General features: G+C 48.5%; 1 long non-coding RNA gene across 1 annotated transcript; it reads right to left on the reverse strand.

The window, feature by feature from the left end:
• Positions 1–609: 609 nt before the first annotated feature.
• Positions 610–5,731, reverse strand: LOC109252132 (uncharacterized). Its single transcript, XR_002073860.2, has 3 exons — positions 5,598–5,731; positions 4,478–4,729; positions 610–941 (listed from the first exon to the last, which is right to left on the reverse strand). It is a non-coding gene; the product is annotated as an uncharacterized LOC109252132 (long non-coding RNA).
• Positions 5,732–8,859: the final 3,128 nt, after the last annotated feature.

The following is an 8,859-nucleotide window of genomic DNA, read 5'->3' on the forward strand; positions in this document are numbered from 1 at the left end:
CAGATTCTTTGTCTCCTGCTCTCCCTGCCCCTCTCCCCCCCCTCACACTCACTCTCTCAAAAAATGGATGTTAAAAAAATTATTTTAAAAATCTATTTTTTTAAAGAATTTTTAATTATATATATTTGGTTTCTGTCCCCAGTTCCAGGTATACATACAGTTCCTAAAACCCTTGGAATTTGCATAGTGATAAGAGTGTTTTGTATGCTAATGAGATGAATTGGTGTCTGGGTGCCCCTAGATGGCTTCAGGATGGAGCCTGGTTGGCAGAAAAGTGTGATTACAGGGTTGGAACTTTCAGTCTCAATTCAAGGGAAGGGAAAGAGGCTGGAGGGTAAGTTAATCACCAATGGTCCATGATTTAGTCAACAATGTCTACATAATGATGCTTCCCTTAAAACCCCTAAATTATGGGGTTCAGAGAGCTTCCAGGTTGGTGAACATACTGAAGCATTGGGAGGGCTCCTTGTAATTCTATATGAATCTGAGGATCAGCTTTTCCATTTCAGCAAAAAGACCACTGGAATTTTGATACAGATTGCACTGAATCTGTAGATTGGTTTGAGTAATATTACCATTTTGAAGATATTAAGTCTTCCAATCAACAAATATAGTATGTCTTTCCATTTATTTAGGTCTTTAGTTTCCTTCAACTGCGTTCTGTAGTTTTCTGTGTACAAATGTTTTACTTCCTTGGTTAAATTTATGCCTAGGCATTCTTTTGAATGCTAATGTAGAATTGTTTTATTAATTTCCTTTTTGGATTGTTCATTGCTGATGTCATTCTGGTTTTTATTTGCATTTTCCTGAAGGCTAATGATGTTGAGCATCTTTTCAAGTGCTTATTGGCCATTCATATATCTCTTTTGGCAGAATGTAATCTTTCTTTTTTTTTTCCTCCAGACCTATTTATCCTATTCCAGTGTTTTCTTTTGTTTTAACTGAAATACAGTTGACAGACAATATCACATTAGCTTCAGATTTACAATACACTGATTCCAAAACTCTATAGTTGCTATGCTCACCACAAGGACAGCTACCATCTTAATCTTTCATTCTTTTAAATTTTTTAAAGTTTATTTATTTTGAGAGAGAGCGAGAGAGAGCAAGCAGAGAAGGGGCAGAGAAAGAGATAGAGAACCCCAAGCAGGCTCTTCGCTGACAGTGCCACTTGGGGCTCCAATTTACAATCATGACCTGAGCCGAAATCAAGAGTCTTATCTGACTACCCGACTGAGCCACCCAGCCCCCCCCTTAATCTTTCATTCTTAATCTCCAACTCTTAATCTCCAACTCTGAGTGGAGACAGGGAATCCCTTTGTCTCAGATACCCTTACTCCCTTCTTCCCTTTCCCTTTACTTTCAAAAAGTACTTAACAAGTAGAGGAGTAGCACAGGTCAGAAAGTTAAGACCACAGGGACTGGAACCAGATGACTATTGTCCCACTCTGCCACTTACTAACTGCATGACCTTGGGCATAATTTAACTTAACCTTGCTTAACTTCTCTTTCATTTCGTTCAAGTTTAACAGTTTATTCCATTTGTTACATAAAATAAGTGGCTACCCCAGTCAAGCGTTGTGCTAGACCCTACATTACAGTCAGAAGCAAAAAACACACAACTGCCATCCCAGTGGGTTTCCAGGCCAGTGGACCACCCCAATGAATGTGAAATCCCTATTACAATTAACACCTGTTGCACAGGACTTTGACCTGGCCAGAGTCCAGAGAAAGCTTTTCAAAAAACACTGATGCTTGAACTGAGCACAAAGGAGTTAACCAGGCAAAGAAGAGAAGAGCATCCCAAACAAAGTGAGAACACTTGGGAGGTGGGACAGAGTACAGTTGAGGAGGTAGGTGAAAGAAGCTCAGTGTGGAAGTGTGGAAGAAGCTCAAAGAATGAAGGAGACATGCGATAGAATATGAAACTGGAAGAGAGGCCAGCAAGCACAGAACAGGCTAAGCTTCAAGGCCTTGCTGAGAATTTGAAATTTTATTCCAAAGATTATGAAAAGCCATTCAGGGGTTTTAAGCAAGAAGATGAAAACTCAGATTTGTTTTTCAAACTTCAAATCTGTTTTATATGTGAGAAGAGAGCATGGGGCTGAGTCCTGAAGCACTTAATATCCAACTAGAACATTGTTCAAAACATATAAGCCAAGAGAGAGAGGGTATAAGAGATGAACAGGGGCACCTGGGTGGGTCAGTCAGTTAAACATCTGACTTCCTCTCAGGTCATGATCTCGGGGTTCATGAGTTCGAGCCCCACCTCGGGCTCTATGCTGATAGCTCACAGCCTGAAGCCTACTTCGGATTCTGTGTCTCCCTCTCTCTTTCTCTCTCTGCCCCTCCCCCCACTTGTGCTCTGTCTCTCTCTCTCAAAAATAAGTAAAAATATTTATAAAAAAGAAGAGACGGTCACATACAAGTCAAATGCCATTGAAAATTACTGAAGGAAGAAGAGGACTAAAAAATCTACTCAAGAAACAAGAGGTCCCTGGTAACATCTGAGGAGCCCCCCAACACCACTGCTCAGCCCTCAGAGCCTGTCTGCCATTTCCAGCCCCCATGGCATCTGCCTCAGAACTTTCTCTCTGGCAGATAAGGGCAGGTCTTTCTCATTAAGCTTCTGAGGATTCCCTGGCAGCTCTCCTGGCTGGTTGCACTAGCTGTGTCATGGGGCCAGGCCAGGTCAACCATGTCTGCCCACCTCATCTAACCACCTCACCCATCTATCTGCTTGGGAGCCAGAGGTACCTACTGGGTACCAGCATAAAGGCAACCTCTTGCCATGGCTAAGCAATACTCTGAAGTCAGACTAGTTCATATCACAACTCTACCACTTAACAAGATCTTGGTGAAAGATACTTAAACAGTTAGAGCTGTTTTCCAACCTGTAAAACCCTGTGATTAAATGTAACAGTGAAGGGGCTCCTGGATGGCTCAGTTGAGCCTCAGACTCTTGATTACGGCTCAGGTCATATCTCACAGTCCCTGGGATCAAGCCCCATATTTGTCAGCATAGAGTCCATGTGGGAGTCTCTCTCTCTCTCTCTCTCTCTCTCTCTCTCTTCTCCTCACCCATTCGTGCTCTTTCTCAAAAATAAATAAATAAATGTGACAAGTATGTATCAAGTACTCCACAAACAGTACTGGCTATCATAGTCTCATATTCATTCATTCATATTCATTCATCAATTATTTATGATGCTAGGCAATGGGGCTATCGTAGTCAACAAGACAGACCCATCCATGTCAATAAGGACTGCCCAATCTGGTGAAGAACCCAGTCAAATAAAAATTTGGTGCTCCGATGAGAAAGGCACAGGGCACTGGGAGAAGGATTGGGTAGTGGTGGGAATAAAAATCACACCCAACCCATTCTTGGTAGGGAGGGTTTGGTTTTCCTTTTGGCAAGATCACTTGTTATAGCATGAAGACAGCATTGGTGTTACCGACAAGAGGTTTGGTTCCTGTCCTTAAAGATAATAACTTGGTTGAGAAAGCAAGCACAGGAAAACAATTGAGAAGAAAAATGTATATAAGTATTAGGTGACCATCATACCGGGTGTCACACTGACTTTTTTTTGCAAAAATCTCAGCTTATCAGTTTCCAGGTTCCAAATATCCCCACCCTTAGAGAGGCCCAAGTAGTAACCTCACTCTCTCAAAGCAAGGAGCAACCCAGTATCCCTAGTGCTTCATAGGCTTTCTGAGGCTCAAAGCCCTTTCACCCAGAATAGAACACAAGACCTGCCCAGCAGAGGCCTGGGGTTCCTGTAAATTCTGTAGCTGGAGAGGAGGCTGCTGGAGCTCCCTGGTTTCTCTCTCAGGCCTGCCCCCTCTGCTAGGCTCAGCTATAAATAGCTAGTTGGTTTCCAGCAGGGGATCTCCCAGCCCTGCAGGAGCAAGCACCGCCTTCTCACCCAGTGCTGCCCTCAGCCTGGAGCAGAAGGGGGTGGTGGCTGGAAGGGGGAAGGAGAGGAGAGGAGGGAAGGGCAGGAACAAGCACCACACAGAAGCTGGCCCCTGGACTACATTACCCACAATCCCAGACAATAGTTGGGAAGAGGAGGCTGCTAGGAGCCTGAAGCCTTAGAAGGGAAAACAAGGCCAGCGGAATCCTAGGCCCTGGGTGTGCAGTCCAGGCCCTGAAACCCAGTTTTTTTTCCCCAAAAGCTAACCCCTAAACCCTCAGTCCTGGACTTCAGAGATCATCTCCTCTCCATGCATCCAATTCACAGGCACTCAGCCCACCTGGAGTCAGGGAAACCAACAAAGCTCCTTATCTTTTGACCTTATTCACTGTGTGTGTGTGTGTGTGTGTGTGTGTGTGTGTGTGTGCACACACACATATACACACATGTGCACAACCAAAAAACTGGAAACCTGTGAGTGATCAAGTCTAGAGGATGCTTGGTGCTAGAAGCCCCTTCCAGGGCATATTCCCTACTGAGCTTTTCTTTCCCTGCCTCACCTGAAGCAGAACAGTCAGGGTCTCACGGGTTGGTCCACCAGAATGCCTGTACGTTGATGATGTGTTGCACTTCTGGAAGAGCTGGAGGGTGGCGTTTGAGCTGCTGCTGCTGGTTTGGTCTGTGCTGAGGTCTGGTCCCTCACTCTGACCTGTGCTCATCTCCAGGCAGACAGATCAGAGTAACCATGTGATTGAACCACGTTTAAATCTCTGGAGGTGCTGTTGGAAGGGCCTGTAAGGACTTGCTGGTTCCTGCAGTGGATAAACCAGAATTGTCAGGCTGAGCAAAGGCCATTCTGGGTGGTAGGGGCACCCAGTGTGCCCTGCTCCAGACCTCATCCCCACTGCAGCTGTATACCTGCCCCAGCTCTGGCTGACCCCACACCATCCCTCTAATTTTCTCTACAGAGTCAAACTATTGATGTAGATAGAGTTCTGGGGCTCACAAACTTCCAGACCACAGGATGCACCGCACAGCGTGTTAGGGGCCCAGCCTTAAGTCAGGGACGCTTGTCCAAGGTGAAACGGCCTAAAAAACGGTGTAGTTGGCCTAAAAATGGGGTCCTTTCCCCCTCTTTCTCCTCACCCAGATATAACTCACTGAGCTAGGCACCAGGAATGCAAAGAGGAGTAAGATCAAACAGCAGTCTCAATAAATAAAAAGGTATATAATACTGTGTTAAGTGCATAACGTGCCTAGGAGTTGGGGGCGGGAAGGATTTCCAGAAGGCCGCATGTCTCAACCAGGTAAAGGATGAGTAGCAGTTGTACCTGGGAAAGGCACTCCAGGGAGGGCAGACAGCTTGAGTAAAGGCAGGAAGGCTCAAGAAACAGCAAGGAGGGCGGCAAGAACAAATAACAAACACCCACTTGCGACACGTAAGGGGAGCAGTGAGGGAGGAGCGGTAGGCCCTCACACCGTTGTTTAGGATTTGGGGCTTCAGGCCCGGGGTTGGCAACCGCGGAGGGATCTCCAGCAAGGCGTGCTGTGTTCAGAAATGGGGAAGAAGAGGGGGCCAAAAAAATGAAACCGGTGGGGCCGGTGGGAACCTCAGACCTGGGGATGGAGCAAGACACCATGCCTACATACAGACTCCTCAGTCCGCCTGTCCGCGTTTACCTCAGCCAGGCCCGGCCGCGAAGAGGCCAGGCCGCGCGTTCCCAGCGCCGCCAGCCGCCCCCTCCTTGGCAGCGGATCCCCTGGCCGCTGGCTCCCGCCCACAGCCGCCCGCGGGCCGTCTGCCAGACGCGCCGGGAAGGAAGCGCCTTGTATGGGCCTAGGACCGGGAGGAAGCGCCTTGTAGGGCCCGGGGAGGAAGCGCCATACATGGCGAGGGGCGGGCGGGCATGGGCCGGGGGCGGGCAGTCCGCCCGGAATGGAGCGAGCTTCCGGCGCCTGTTCCGCACCACCCCCACCGCGCGCCCGGGCCTCTGGCCCCTCCCCGGCCGCGGCCCGCGCCCCCTACCCCACCCCTCCTACTCCATCCCACTCCTCGGGCCCGGGCCACAGGAATGGGGGGGCCTCAGGGGACTCTCGGGGGCCGGCGCGGCGGGTGATCCAGCCCGGCTTAGACGCCTGGCCGAGCCGAGCTGGATTCCCAGCTCCACCATGCCCTCGCTCTGTGACCTTGGGCCAAGCACCTTGTCTCTCAGATTCCTCTTCCGAGGATTGTGGGGACAAAATGAGAGGACACCAGTTAAGCAGTTCCTCGAGCGAGCCAGGCCCGCAGTGACAGTCTGTCACCCTAACAACTTAAGGGCTGGGGGCGGGGGGGGGGGGAGGGGGGGCGGTTTTCCCAGTCACCCACGGTCTGTGTCCCTTAAACCCCTCCCCCGCCAACTACTGGGGAGCCTGAATGAAAGGCTGTATGGGAGCTGACGGCTTCAGAAGAGACCGCTCCAGAAGAAAATAAGGCAACTTTAAGGTCTAGAGTTTTCCCTTCGAGTCTGTGAGGTTCACATCGAGAGAGCTCCAACCCCAGCTTCTCTTACCAACTGGTTGATGCTGGGAAGGTACTTCCCTTTCCTGAATCTTAATTTCCTCATAGGTAAAATGGAGAAAATAATTTCTGATTTGCAAGGCTGTAATGATAATCAAATGAAATGGAGCCTGTGTGTGCATAACGTACCTGACATTGAGTAAATGCTGAACTGATGTCAGTTCCTCAGTTCTCGGTGCGCTTTCCCAAATGGGAGGTGGGAGAAGATATGAAGGGATTGAGTAGTTGGCCATTCTTCTGTCCCTTCTTTGGCATCTCTGGGGCCTTATTGCCAAGATATGATACCTTTGCCAGAAGTGTGTGTGGCCCTAATGCCCCCCTTTCTCAGTTCAGCCACCACCCAAATAACCTGTCTTCCCTGCTGCTGCTCTTCTCTACCTACTCCCAGAGCATAGGTGACCTGGACAGTCTGGCAAGGGCAAAAGAACTTATAGGAAGTTGAAGTTCCCATCACAGCCAGAACCTGGTATCTAGGACACCGTACCCTCCCACAGCCTGTCACTACCACACCCACACATTTCAGCAAGAGATGGGTATCAATCTCAGAAATACATTTCCCAATCCTCCCTTGTCCCTGCCCTGCCCTCATCAGTTTTCCCTGTCCTGGAGTCCCACTTATATCTAACCTGAATCTTCCTGCCTCTCAGTCGAAGTCCCATCCTGCTGAGCTGCAACCCTAAGAGGTTCCAGGCAAGTTTGTGGACATACACAATAGATGTGTGTCACCCACGGCCTTGTTTCCTTTCATCCTTGTTGGGCAAGGAGGCTGTTGTTGGCATGGTAACCTTCCCTATAAAAGTTGCAGCCCTCAAGGATGTTTTTCAATTCCAGCAGGGACATAGCTCCTTCCCTGCACTGTAGATCATTGGGTGACACGTAGCTGTGTCATTCTGGCCTCCTCCAGAATGGGGACATGGTGCTGGTGGCACAAAAGGAGGTTTGGTTCAGGAGAGCAGCAAAGGGCCTAAGGCACACGCTGATTGGATCTCTGAAGAACAGGTTCCTTCTGTCCTACATGTTGATCCTCTGCCGCCCAGAGAAACCAGTTCTGAGGCCCAGAATATTTAGGGGGCCTCTCGACATCTCATAGCGAATGGTAAACACACATCTTCACTAAAATCAGGCACCCAACAAATGGCATGAGGCCCAGTGCTTAATTCTGTAGAATAAGCTGATAAACCAGAAAGCCTCCAGAATCCAGTGATTTCCTTTCTCCTCAGTCCCTCTGTGGAATAAATGAATATTTATTAACCATTTCCTGTGTTGCAGTTTCACATACATTATTTCAACTAATTCTTCCCACAGTCCCTATGAGAGAGGTATTAGGACATTTTACAAATGGAAAAAACTAAAAACAAAGATCTTATACAACTTGACCAAAAATCACATGGCCATGGAGTGGTGGCATCAGGACTTGAACCCTGGTCTTCAGATTCCCAATCTCGCACTTTTTACTAGGTTTTGTGTTCCTTTGTATTTACTATCCTGCTACTGAGAAATCCTTCCCCCAGGAACCCAAGGCACTGCCCTTCTATGAGGTCCACAGGAACAAAATGGGCATTAGCATCAATCTCCATGGCCACGAGGTCCTGTGTGGCTCTGTGTGGCATTGCAGCAGCAGCAGCAGCAGCAGCAGCAGCAGCAGCCTCAAACTTGAGGCTTCCCCCTGCCAGCTGCCTTGTCTCATCATGGAGTTTCCCCGGCAGAGGGCAAGCTGAGGGAAAGTGGTTCCCAGCTGCCAGCTTCGTCTAGGCAAAATTGCATTACAGCCAGCCCCGGCTTCCCTCAGTCCCTCCAGAGTGAGCACATTCAGCTCCCCCGCAAAAAGGAGGGGGAGAGAGACACACAGAAAAAAAGGAAACTTCCATTTTTTTCCCCGGCTGGGAAGCACTTGGCTTCAAGCTGTCACTCATTTTGTAGGTGGGGAAGATTAATACTGATCCTCTCGAGATTATGGAAGACTCTAAAATGAACCCTTGGGCAAGAGCTTTGCCCAGGAGAGACATTAGTAGGAAAGCCTGGATTTGACTGTGGTGGGAGAGAAGAGGAGGCAGGTCTCAGGAGGGAGAGAGACTCCTGGATCTCCTCATGGTCTCCTCATGTGCTACTTCATAGGTATCATTTTTCTTTCTGCAAGTCTTCTGTCCAAAAAAATGAGAAGAGTACTGGCAACTGGAACAGGGTGAGGAAGAAAGCAGTAGGAGGAGGGTACTACCAGGTAATGACCTCAAGCAAAACATAGGAAGTATTTTTATTAATGTTTATTTTATTTATTGTTGAAATAGCATGACTGAGGGAGGAGCAGAGAGAGGGGGGTGGGACAGAGAATCCCAAACAGGTTCCACACTGTCAGCATAGAGTTGACGTGGGGCTCGAACCCAT

This window comes from Panthera pardus, unplaced genomic scaffold, assembly GCF_024362965.1.
Source record: "Panthera pardus isolate Hobbes unplaced genomic scaffold, ASM2436296v1 HiC_scaffold_2, whole genome shotgun sequence".
NCBI classification, from domain to species: Eukaryota; Metazoa; Chordata; class Mammalia; order Carnivora; family Felidae; genus Panthera; species Panthera pardus.